Here is a 13,344-nt window from a genome sequence, read left to right on the forward strand (position 1 = left end):
TCTGGAACCAACTTCCAAGAGAAGTGGTGCTGGCTCCTACCCTGGGGGTCTTTAAGACAAGGCTAGACAAACACCTTGCTGGGGTCGTTTGACCCCAGTACTCTTTCCTGCCATGGCAGGCGGTCAGATTGATGATCTGCTCAGGTCCCTCCCAAGCCTACTAACTATGAAACTGTCACCACCCCAAGATTTTGGGCATAATCTTGGACACAGCTCCCTGCTGGTCCCATCCCATCTGCCCATCCACACACCTTGCCTGCACAGTTCCCCGCCAGTCTCCATTGAGATCCCGGGATTGCTGGGTGGTGATGGAACAGTGCTGGGGCCCAGGGCAGAGCTGTGATCCACTCCCTGCATGCCCCTGCCTGGAAAACCAGTGCCCTTGATAGGGGTGTGCAGGCAACAGATCACGCCTCTGCCCTGAGCCCTGGCCCCATGATCCCAGCCCTGGCTCTGCCTGCCCACCCCACTCCTGGATACCACTCTCCACCCATGGCCCTATCCCAGCACCCAACCCAGTGAGGAACAGAGCCACTTAAGGAGTTTTGGTAAGCTGTTGCACAGGAGAGGGCAGGGGAAGGACACTGGCTCAACCTGCAACAGATCACCAAAACTTTCTATGTGGCCCACAGGCCCAAATAATTGCCCACCATTGTCACAGACCTTGCAGCAGTGCTTATGTAGATGTAAGCTGTGATAGCTTAGATCCAAAGGTGGGGGTATATGTAGCTGCACCACCTGGCCAGAAATAAGTCATGGCTTAGTAGCATTAGCACTGTACAAGGAGCCTAAAGAACCTATAATTGTAGCTACAGAAAAAAAGCACACTGCCACTTCTTTAAGAGGTACTGACTACAATCCCTGGGAGGCGGCACACTGCTTCCATGGAGCTCCTGGCAAGGTGATAGGGAGGTAGATCTCAGTGTAGGGTATGGGCTAGTGTCACTGTTTTGCCCTTTAATGCATACAATTTTGAAACTGGCATTCAACTTTCAGAGGCAGACATGGGAGTTCAGTGAAGGCAAATACCACTAGTGGAATTTTCACTATGAAAAGGACAGCTGTACTTTAATATCATTTGAATTTGGAAAACATCAGAGAAAAGCACAGAGATTAGTGTGATGAGGCAGTAAAATGAAATATAAACATCCTAAATTAGGCAAGGTAGTAGAGGAAAAGAGGTAATGAGAGAATTCTTATTGTTGTAAATGGTAACCTCATTGGGCTACTTATATACTGTACTACTTTTGCATATCCAGGCTCAAAATTTAAAGAATTCAGTTTTGCACACTCCCTATTTGCATGTGTTAATTTGCACACCACTGTCAGGCCAGCAGTGACTCACGGTGCTTATATGCACCAACAGCCAGAACACTAACAGCATCTCCACACTGGGAAAACGTTAGAAACCCTGTTAAGTGTTAAGGTTTAAAATAAAACATTCATTCAGAAATGCCCTAGTGACTTAAACAGCCCAAGTGCCATTGACTTTCAATAAGGCCTGGATGCCCAGGTCACTTCTGAAACAGAATTTAGCCATGTCAATCCTGTAGGTCTTAAAAGATCAATACCAAATACCTTTAAAAACTATAATGGGCACTAAGGGTTAGATCCACAAAGGTATTTATGCATCTTTCTCCCATCGTTTTTCCAATAGGGGTTAGGTACCTATTAAATAACTTTGCTGTTCTAGGCCTAAAGCCCTAATTTTTAAAGGTCTTTAGGCACATACATGCTTATGAAAATCTCACAAAGTATCTAGCTACACTATTAGTCTTCTAAATACCCTTAAGTTGGGGGCTTATGACCCATGGATGACTCAGTCAATTCTGACTGTGGGATTCAGATACATTTGTTTTTTAAATGGGGTGCCACTCAATTCTCAAATCTAAAAGTGTTAAGAACTACTGCTGTAAAGGCCTTTTCACACCACAGCAGCAGTGGATTCAGGGAGCACAGAAGTAAGTGTGTCCTGCCCACCTGAGTATACTGACATCCTTGAGAGCTGGAAGCTCAGCTTCATCCTTCCTGGACCAGCCATTGCAAGGGTATGGATGAGCCCTAAATTTAGTTATTTATATGTAAGCTGTACAGTAATTAGCAAGGACAAATATAAGGTGTGAAGTAAACTCTAGTTTCTCTTCCCGCTTTTCCAGCTAGGCTAATGGGCTGTATCTTCTGGAACAGCTGAAAGCTACAAGAAAGGTTATCAGTCTCTTTTCAGGTGCTCCTTCTGTGAGCAATTTGCTCTCTCATAACCTATCCTGGCCAAAACCAGTGTGCAGACAACCCAATGCACAAATTTTGAGGGTTTCTCTTCACTGCCTTGTGAGCTTGAGCAATAACTTGAGCAATAACTCTAGCTCAGCTGTCCAGAGGCAAATAGCTCTAGCTTGAATTCAAAGTGGTAAAGCAAAAGCTCTGTTACGCGGCATCCCCTGGGAACGGGGGATGCTGGTTAATCAAATATTCTGGTTAAACAAATGTGTACCGCCTGGTGCACTCCCCGGCGTCAGTGTGCTGGGGGATGGGGAGGGGGGCCCCACCCAGGCTGTGGGCCGAAAAAGTGGCGAAGAAAAACTCAGCTTGCAGCAGTGAAATGGGAAGTCCCCAGAAGTGGTACTTCCGGTTTCGCTTTTGCTGCATCGCTCAGATGCCAGTTAATAGTTTTCCGACCAATAAAATGCCGGTTAACACAGATTTTACTGTATTTTGATCACAAAGTAGCTGACCTGTGAGGACAGAACTAAAGGTCAAATTTTGCTAGTAACCTGGGAGAGGTTGAGTTGCTTGAGGGCTGAGAGTTGTTACAGCAACTCACCAGATGTTAATCCAGTCACTTGATGGGGCTTGAGTACTGTTTTGTAATGTGGTCACTTATTCCAGATAAGCTAGTACACTAACTCCAGGTAACTGCTGTTGTGAAGACAAGCCCTGAGAGCCCAAGGCTCTTGCCAATCCACATATAACTGTGCAGAAAGTCATCTTTGCTTATAACTAAACATACACAACCATAATTTGATTGTATATTCATTCACAGATTAATAAAAACTAACTTCTTTGGTGTGCTGGCAAGAAACCACCGTACTTAAAAAGAAGGTGGCAGTCACGGTCTACAGTTTGAGTTTTTGCTGCCTGTACTGTGATTTCCTTTGGTTTTACTATAGTATAATGATCTGTTAATAGTTTGAATCACTCACACACTTGTCAAGGCTTTCTTAACAAGCCCCACTTACAGTCAGTAGGAAATTCTGGAATATCTTAAAGGAGACACATCCTACAAAGCTAGCTGGGTTGCTTTGTCTTCAATGGATTCATTATTTCTTTAATACTGAACAATACTCAGCCTCTATTATAGACTCAAAATATATGAATGCTTCTGTATTTTACATGATTTGCATGATTTCCTGAGTGTTTTTATTACACTGACATACAAAACCAAGTGCATGAATAGAACACTCGAGTCTAATGCTTCATTGAAGAAATGCAAGCCATTAAGCCTACGATAATGTTATAAAGTTCCTTTGGGCTCAAATTGTGCCTAAAAGGCAGAGGTTTTAGTATTCAGTAACGAGACTGATATCCTCACAAGGCCCTCAAGGAGCACATGCCCATTTCTGTATCCTTAGACAGTGAAGCATATTTCATCCAAGAGTACGGGGAGGTGTATGAGAGAGTACAAGTACTATTGCCCTATATTCACTTTGCCACTTTGGTACTATCAGGGACTTCAATTTTTCCTAGCTACCACTAAAGGAACATTTTGCTCACCCCAAATGTAACGTATGAGAGAGATTCCCTTTCAGTCCAACACTGTTTATACCAAAGAAGAGAAGAATTTCTCAGGACAATGCAAGCTCAAATTGAATGGGCAGAGTTTTATGACTTAGAAAAATGATTAGGTTATTTCAAGAATGGTTTGGCATAGGAAATTATAAATAGCATTTATTGCTGTTCTCAAAGAGATCTCATGCATAGGCCACTTACATGAAGTCATTCATATTAGAATTTTAGCTCTTTACAGATATAGGCTATTTTTTAAAATAAAGACATTATTTGAGGGAAATTGTATATCTTAGTGGACACTTAAGGCACTAATGTAACTTAAAATGGTGAAAGTGAGTAAATTAAAAAGATATACATCATATGCAAATTTTGCAAAAGTTAAGTTTTATGGGATGTTGTAAAAGTTCTCTCCCCACACAAGACTACATATGTCATATTTGACCAAATGAGGTGTAATCCGTTGAAAAATAAATGGATTTATATGGGACTTTTCTCCATAATTTGATTACCTTCCTGACTGACCATTTTGTTCTAGCTACATGTTTCATGGCATATCATCAAAGAAAAAACTATACAGGAAATAATGACTCAAGGGAAGAAAAAGGAAGTCAAGAATAAAGATACAACACCTAAAAGGAAGCGTATTTCATTTTTGTTATCAAAGAAAATATTGTAGCTTAAGTTTGAAAATGCTTTAGGTAATTTCCTATAATAATAAAAGGTACATTTTAGAAACAACTCCACATTTTCAAGCAGAAACAGACTGTGAAGTACACGTCCCGTTACTCTGGAGGAAAGAAAGTGTTGCCCTTTATAGTTGCCAATATAAATCCCTCATGTGATGTCATTCACTCAAGGCAGGTTTATAGCTGATCCTTGGAAGATGCAGGCCCTACATTCACATTGCTCCAGTGACCTTTCAGTGGCAACAACTGCCATGGAAAGTCTCCCATGTTATTTTATTTACCTTTCCTGGCTACCTATATGCAGAGACGACAGAGAGCCCACAGACAAGACAATGTATTCATGCAGCCAACAAACTTGGTTTTATCAAGCCAACAAACTTTTATAGCTAGTTATCCAAAATTGGAGGGCAGATGAGGATGAGGCAGCATACCTGTCCGGAGTCCAGCCTTTTGGGATCCTTATTGCAGGTGCTGACACAGGATGCTTTAGTCTTTATTCACTGCTGCTACCAACAAAAAGAAAAGGGTTGGATATAAATACAGGCACTCCGCCTATTTTGGAAGACTCCTTTAACTCCTGACTGCCATTTTGCCTATATGGAGATGGAAGGCTGATGTGCACTGGGTAAACAAACAACTTGTAGGATAGCTATATTAATGGGAAAGACCACCATGGAGGGTCTTGGCTGGTGAAAGATAAGGAAGAGCTCAGCTATACTGTCCAGGAAGATACTAGGATACACTGATAGATGAGGAATCAGTGTGTCACCCTCTCAGAAGGGGAAGAACTCATGAAAGAGGTCAAACAGCCAAGTACTGGGTCTGGAGAGCCTAAGTGAGTGTGAATCCTAAGACCAGGATTATCTGTGAGACCCAGAAGGAGGAGAGTGACAAACATGAAGGGGACTACATCACCCATAAGTGCACAGTGACTCGAATCCCAAGGGCATATATGACCAGAGCGAAGTATTGGGGAAGGGTCCCTTGAGGCCACGGAAAGGAAAGATGACCCTGGAAATGAGACCAGGAATTCTTAAGCCCTTTTCCCCAGGAGCTGATCTGAAAGTAGGAACGTTCCTGATCCAGAGAGTAATCAGAGATGGAGTCACGACTGGAACCTAAGCTTGCTGATGAGGCCATTGGGGCTAGATGAGCCTGTCAAATGTGGGGATCCCAGAAATGGCCTTCTGGTCAGACGGCTCAGTGAAAGGTCCTCCACAGATTCAGGCAGATCCAGATGGATCTGTTCTGGGTAAGTTGCAGTGAGCAGGAAAAATAAACTGGGTAAAAGTGTAAGGAAATGTAAATTAAATACAGATAATTTGATGAGAGATCAGGTGCAGGGGGGGTGGGGAACTGTAGCAAGCACTAGATAGCTATCACTTACTCTCAACCAGGTAGGTGAAAAGGAACGGAGGAGCAGCCAGTACACTCTCCCTTTATCTCTTGGTTGCAGGCCACAAAGAGAAGCAAGACCAAAGAACATGATATGGTTGCTCCTGTAGCACAAAGTCTCCTCTCCTGTACAAGGCTCTGGACGTGAGACACGCCCACTAATGAAGAACGTGTATGTGGACAATTATTTAAGAACAGAAGGTCAAAGTCACATTGTTACACACTTAATATCTGATAGTAAATCACGCTCATAACTCCACTGTAAAATACTGGACCTACTGAAAGTTTCAAGATATTTAAAAGAATGAGTTGTGGTTTCTGCCATAGCACAAGACCTCAGAAATCTGATATTATGTAAACCATAACAATTTCATAGTTTGTAGGATCTGAAGGGACCTGAGCAGATCATCAATAATTTCTATCTACTACAGGAATTCCTACAGTACTGTACTTCTAACTGATAGGAATGGACTTTTTAATGACTGTGAATGTGTTTTACTTTGAATATTTAAGACAACTATGGTCTATGGTTAATTTAGCTTCTTCCTTCAGATGCCACTGTAAAAAGATTTTTTGGCATCCATGACAGGTGCTTCATTAAAGAGCCTAATGGGACAGACTGATCCACCATATCTCCCAGAAGCATTCCTCTTCCTGCTCACCAAGAAATTAATTCATGCATGGAAATTCTACAACAGCATTCTCTGTGGAACGTTACCTAAAATACAGCTATTTATAAGAAGTCGAGAGACTCACTATCAGATCCCTTGGGGAAGCAGGCGTGTTATTTCTTGTAGCAAGACAAAAAAGTTGTCTTTCATTTTACAGCTATTCTTCCATGCATGAAAAGAGAGTAAAATAGCATGTAGGCATCTGCAGTATGTTCATCGCTATGGTGCCTGGCTACCAGACAGTCAAGATCTACTACCTGAAGCCTGTGGCAAAAGGCCACCTCTGTCTCTCCCCAAAAACTCTGCTCTGTTACTATTTGGTTAATATGGGTCCTGCAGAGGGCAGACATCCCATCTCTTTAGGTAACCTGAGTTGGATACATTCCTGAGGGAGGGGGAAACCTGCTCCCTCTGCCTACATGACTGGCATCACATACTTGGGTGAGGGGCTTACACTCCCTATTGTTCTAAGCAATGCCAACCTGACTGGGCAGGGGCTAGAAACCCTGCCAGTCTGCCCAACAACCAGTGATACATTTCAAATTGGTTGGCTGGCAGCCAACAGGTGCTGGTCTCCATTGGACCCAGTAAATGAGATATATAAGTTAAGGACTGCCCAGGAGGAGGAGCAGCAGCCATGATGAAAACTCAGAGAGAGAGGAGCTGAACCATCTGAAACTTGCTCTCTCTCTCTCTCTTGAAACTCATGATCAATGAACTGCCAACCTCCAGAGGGAATCTCCACCCGCCTCTGGATGATGATACTTGTGAGTAAGCTACCTGAGATCTAACTAGATATATAGCTTTCAGTAACTCAGATGCATGAACAAAGGCTATCCAGCCACCCTCTTTGCTGTATGGGATTTCTCTGATATTGCTCAACTCTGTACCCTATTCCAAACCTACTCCTTGTAACCAATAACATTCTCCTTTGTACCTAGCTTGGGAGACTTACCGGGAGTGAGTCTAGATTATGCCTTGGGGTCCCCTTGGCTTGGCTGACTGAGGTAGACCGCTATTTGTGCTTCAGTCTAAAGGAAGCACCCCAAGTTCTTGAAGTGGGTCAAGTACCCTCAAGGGCTACTAGGTCTGTGTTTCCCAGAGGGGACAGAACCAGGATCACGCCAGATCATGGGTGGTGGCAGCACTACCCCTAGGCTAGCAGGTATGCTCCAGAAAGGAGGTCAGGTAGACATGAGGCGCCCCCAGGGAGGCACTTGGAGCCTGGAAGGTGGTTGAGCGCAGTGAGGTGGGTGGCTCAGTGCAGAAGCACCCCCTACTGGCCCTCCACAAAGCCAAGAAAAGTTTTCCAGAGAACAATGGGTGCATACCTCTGAATGATATCCTATTGCGCTATGATTATTTGTGAAACTATAATTTATTAATACTCAGAAAACAAATTGAGATCCTGAGGCAGATCCCTGTGACTAGCTGAAGTATGTTGCCACACACCCACAAGTGGAGCAAATAGATTTGCCATTCCACCTCTAAAGAGCACACATGCATGTTGTACAGCAGGGGTATCAAACACATTCAGCTCCATAGCTTGTCTGCAGGTTGGATCAGCTCCACAGAAACGCCCCATATATCAGACCCAGTGACAGGACCAGTCTGGCATAAGTGCTCTATGCAGTGCATGCCCCAGACCAGTCCAACATCCTGTATGCAGCACATGTACCAGCTCCAGCAGCATACACTGGCCCTGGCCTCCCATGGTGCATGTAGTTCATGGGGCCAGTCTGGGGCACACTGCATGTGGTGCACAGGCCAGATTCAAGCCTGGCTCCAGAACCAGCATTCAGGGCTGAGCTGATCCTGTACGCCACAAGCAGCATGTTCACCAGTCCAGCCCCGTGCACTGTGTGCAACACATGGAGATGGTCTGAGACCCACTGACAACATGGCAAGCTGGACTTTGACACAACTGTTGTATATCATTCAGACTTATCCTTTCCTGCAATTGTACTACCAAGTAAAATAACAAAACAAATCTCAGTTTAAGCTTCTCCCTGCAGAAACTGGGGCTGCCGTTAAAGCATTCTCAAACCTTTTACGTTCTGGCTAATGAGTCCCACCTGCCCAGCTAACAAATATTAGCTACTTTGTATCTTTTTGCAAAATTCTAGCATCTGAATTTAAGATTCAGCAGAGAAATATCTTATTCTCTACAGGGTCCTAGAAACTGCCACTTTCCTATATACAATATTTTGAAAAAATACAATATAAAATAAAGCTCCTGTAACTACCCAAATGCAATTCTTGAAAAAGAAAAAGATTGTTAAAGTGGCTATACAGGATTTATGATTTTGTTTTGTTTGGATCTGTAGAGTAACCCAGCCCATAAATAGAAACCAGTTTTACATTTGCTTTGGTTTATTTGAGAGTTGTGGGAATGACTGTAACCAAGCAACATCACAAAGTCTTGAGAGACCTACTTAAGAAAAATCACTGGCATCCAAATTAGCCATCAAATGCTCAGCGCTGAGATACTGCAAATCTTACAGACTTCCATCAAAACTAGGGATGCTTAGGAGAGCGACCAAGTAAAAGATGTCTCAGTTAGTGGCTGGGTTCAAAGTGCAGATTTATTTTTCTGGACTTCCAATGTTTCAATATAGGAACTGCCCTTTCTGAGCTGAATTCTGTTGTTCCTCCCAGTCATTTACATGTTTCACTTGCCATTTTTCTACATCAAGGTGCCAATTTGCCAAGGGGCCTCTAGTCATTCCCTCTCCCTGCAAATAATTTTTGCACTGTTCAGAACTAGTGCACTGCCAGCAGACGCAGACAGAGTTTGACAGGGTTTTCCCCCTACCTGCAGATGTGATTCACATTTCAGAGAACTGTCCCCTAACTAGATTGGATGGGAATCCCAGCCTGGTGAATTGTTACCTAGAATGCCATGGCTTGGCTTGCTGTGAATAACAGTAATAATATTAGAACTGAGGGAAATTGTTGGAATAAATTATGTGTCTCAGAATTGGGCAGACCAATAAGCAAAAAAAATCTCCACAGTATAACTGGAAAATTCTGGGAGATTGCATGTATAAATGTGACCCAATATGTTAGTTTACACAGTACACAAACTCCTAATTACTTTTAAGAAAGGATCATCAAAAAACTTAAAATGTGTTCCAAAACATACCCATAGTGTTACTTTATGGGTAGAAACAATTATCCCAACCATCTCTAGCAAGCCAGGAAAAGTAAATGTGTTGCATCTAGTATGATAAATGACAATATCTGATTCTTAGTTAAAAATCTGATCACACCTTTTTTTCAGCTGTCACGTCCTCTACTTAACCTGTCCCTGGTCTCGCAGAAGAACAGAAGTTTCTAACGTGTGTTCTATTTTGTATCTTTCCTAGGTTAAGCGGAATCAGTTGAGCCCTCACTTTAGTGTCTAGAACTGCCAGCACTAGCTTTTTCAAACACCCAAACAACAAGACATATTTCACTGGTTATTATGCAGTTTTAATGTGTTAATGTACCTTGAAAAAGTACAGAAAAATTCAGCAGATCTTTTGAAGTCAGGATATGAATTTATAAACTGCAATTTTTACTTTTTTTAAAGATAAAATGAATTGCTAATAAAATCAAATGACAATCAGAAAAAATATGCTTGAATATGTAAACTGTTTTAGCTAAGCATGAGCTGGAATTGAACAGAAAAAGCAAAGTATATAGTGCACATACGACATCTAATGTGTTCTGGATAGGGTAATTGGTTAATACTTTAGATGTTGAGTTTATGGTGCAACTCTGTGGAATGCATTATACAGCAGCAAAGGCCCCTCCTACATGTTACATATACTGTGTAATGAACTGGCTAACTGCACAATAAATTTAAACTGGCCACACATGCAAAGTAAGACTGCCACAAATGCAAAGAAATCATCACACAATTAACTGGTTAATCATTAAATAAATTTAGACTAAAGTACAAAGTAATTATCACACAATAAAAAAACTACATCCAGCTGTAAAGAGAGCCAACCAGCTATAAAGTTAGTGCTTGAAAATATGTAACAACTCTATACCTGGTTTCTATCCAACTTTAATTTGAACATGTACCAAGGCCATTAACTGTCATTGGCTAAAGCATTATAAGACTGATAGCAAAAAATATTATAATAGATGTATTGTATATGCATGTGTAAATTGTAAAAATGCATAGAGGATACAAAAAGAGTTGCACACAGAGTGGGTACGGGAAGGCTCAAGGGACTAGTAATCAGATTTGCAGATTTTCCTTTCTGGTCTCCATTATAAATTCAGGCCAACTTAGTAGAGATGGAAAGTTACAAGATGGCATTGTCTCTAAGCAGTCCCATTAAAAACACTGGCACAGCTGATATTGCTTTTACAGTGCAACTATAAAATCCAAAGACTGAATAAAACAGGTTACTACTACTGCCTTGCTTCTAACACTTGTCCCTTTGGGTCACACTGAAATAGAGAAAGTGAGTAGTTAAGGGCATTTGCACTGATGCTTCCTTTGTTGTTAAGACTCTAGGAATGCCAAGTCTTCCTTCAGCACTTAATTCTCCTACAGTATATAAAATTACATAATTGCTGTCATAATTACATAATCAGGTAAAAAGCCTATTGGACAGAACAATCTTTCCAGGGGCTGCTGAGTGTATATGGAGGGATGAACACTCTGCACCACCTGTAAGGATGAAAAGGATTGTGTACAAGAGTGCACCAGCCTAGCCTAGTGAACGAGTACAATAGAGTATAAGGCCATGACTCCACTTCTTATACACTTTTCCTGGGCAATTTTCTCTCTGGAGAGAGGAAGGATTGAGGACTCATAAAGAGTGCTAATGTGATCACCTCCCATTTACACATGGAAGAGCAGATCACAGCTAGATTCCTTTATTTGTCTTCATTCAGCATGCTTCTATGTTCTTGATTTTATAGCAAAAAGCTCTTTGGGTCATGTATGTTCTTCTGATGTAAAGCCCTGTGCACACTGAAATTTATTAAATATGCCACTAACAGGGGAGGGAGCGGGAATGACTTATTGCATGTGAATTCTGAGAACAGGATTGTAATGAACTTGTGCTATGTTCATATATATATTTGTACTCAAAAGTGAATCCTGAAATCAATTTACAAATGTAAAGATAGCATTAGGCTTTTCTGAAGTTCCTAATAAGGAGACGAAACAATGTTACGAGTGGGACCATGGTCAGAATCAATCATGTGTGTAAAGAAAATGCACTCTCATGTGGTCAGTATTTCACAACATAAAAGAACCCCCATATATAGCTCATTTCTAAGACAAAAAACTGCATGAAAGAACAATTTGCAAGTCAAAGCAATAATTTCACAGGAATGATACACAAATATAAAAAAAAGAAAAAGTCTGGAGGACACTTTAGAATTTACCATTGCTTTGATGCTCTTCAAAACTGCTTGCCTAGTGTTAAGTAAAATTGCTACTCTCACTTTCACCTAAGACACAGGCTGTATAAAATTAGAATTAGAAGTGAAACACCATGAAAAAAATAAATCATTTTTAAAGCAGAGATTTTGAATTACACTGACCTAGATTCCACTCTTATCTACTCTGGGATAAATCTGGAGTGACATTAATTAAATCAAATTTATACCAGTCTAAAGGAAATCAGAATTTGGATCAAAGCCTGCAGACCCAGAACCATTCCTACTGGTTATTTATATAGGATTTAAGCATTAATATACTACTCTAGGAACAAAGATACATGTTCTATGGGGGCTCAGAAACTGACATGGCTTGACACCTCTGCTCTGGGTGCCTTTGATGCACCAGAAGTTAAATTTCATCCAGTACTGTCAATGCGCCCATGTGACCCATACCGCATATTTTATGGTAAACTGAAAAGTAAACACGCTACATTTAATAATAACAAGCTGAATGGAAAACACTAAGTGTGTAATTGGGCTGATTGACTAAATCAAACACAATCTTAATTTTGGGAATTTCCTGACTTGTACACATTTAATTTTGCAAGCTCAATATTGCATTAATGTTGTTTATTTTTTATTTAATTTCCTAGAATTTATTTTATTTGTTTAAACAAAAGGTGGAAGAAGTATTAAAACAACAAAAATGGGATGCAGTTCACCTGCACTGTTTCCAATATCTCCAGTAGTCACTGAGGGGTCAATGTGGTATTCTTACCCACGTGTGACTTAACAACACTGTAGCTCAAATTCTACACTGATTTGAACTATGCACTTTTCACTCAACACAATAAAGCTGCCTGTACACCAGGCATGGGCAAAACACAGCCCATGGGCTGTATTCAGACTGCCAAAAGATTTTATCCGGCACATGGCAGGTCCCTCTGCCCTGTCCAGCCCAAGCATTTAGGGCAGCCTGGACTATGGTGCATATAGCCAATCCCACCACCCCTGGGTGTGCAGTGGGGCTGGGGTGACATGGAGGCTGGACTCACTTCCTGGCAACTCTCACAGCAGCAGCAGCTTTTTACAGCTGCTGCTGAGAGTTTCTGCTACCACCGCCAGCCCCAGCCCCAGCCCTGCTGCCTGGGCACCCCAGCTCCTCCACCCCATACCCCTACTAGAGGCAATCTGCTCCCCGCATGCCCCTGCCTGTGGAACCAGTGCCTGATCCTAGCCCCAGCCTGGCCCTGCCTGCCCATCCTACTCCCAGATGCTGCTCCCCGCCCACACAGGTCTTGAATCGGTCTCATGGAGATCTCAAGGATCACCAGGCAGTGACAGCGCGGGGCTGAGCCTCAGGGTTGAGCAACGTAGGGAGTTTTGGTGAGCTGTTCTGTGTAGGTGTGTGT

General features: G+C 42.0%; 1 protein-coding gene across 2 annotated transcripts in view; it reads right to left on the reverse strand.

Moving 5' to 3' along the window:
• Positions 1-13,344, reverse strand: part of SPATS2L (spermatogenesis associated serine rich 2 like) — a 138,850-nt gene that overhangs the window by 118,529 nt on the left and 6,977 nt on the right. The window contains exon 2 of one of the 2 annotated variants that reach the window (XM_019553905.1): positions 4,904-4,978. The exons of the other annotated variant lie outside the window; for it this stretch is intronic. The gene's annotated coding sequence lies outside the window, so the exon portion shown is untranslated. The remainder of the gene's footprint in view (positions 1-4,903; positions 4,979-13,344) is intronic. 2 annotated transcript variants of the gene reach the window in all.

Source organism: Crocodylus porosus, unplaced genomic scaffold (assembly GCF_001723895.1).
Source record: "Crocodylus porosus isolate Cpor-Errol unplaced genomic scaffold, CroPor_comp1, whole genome shotgun sequence".
In the NCBI taxonomy this organism is placed as follows: Eukaryota; Metazoa; Chordata; order Crocodylia; family Crocodylidae; genus Crocodylus; species Crocodylus porosus.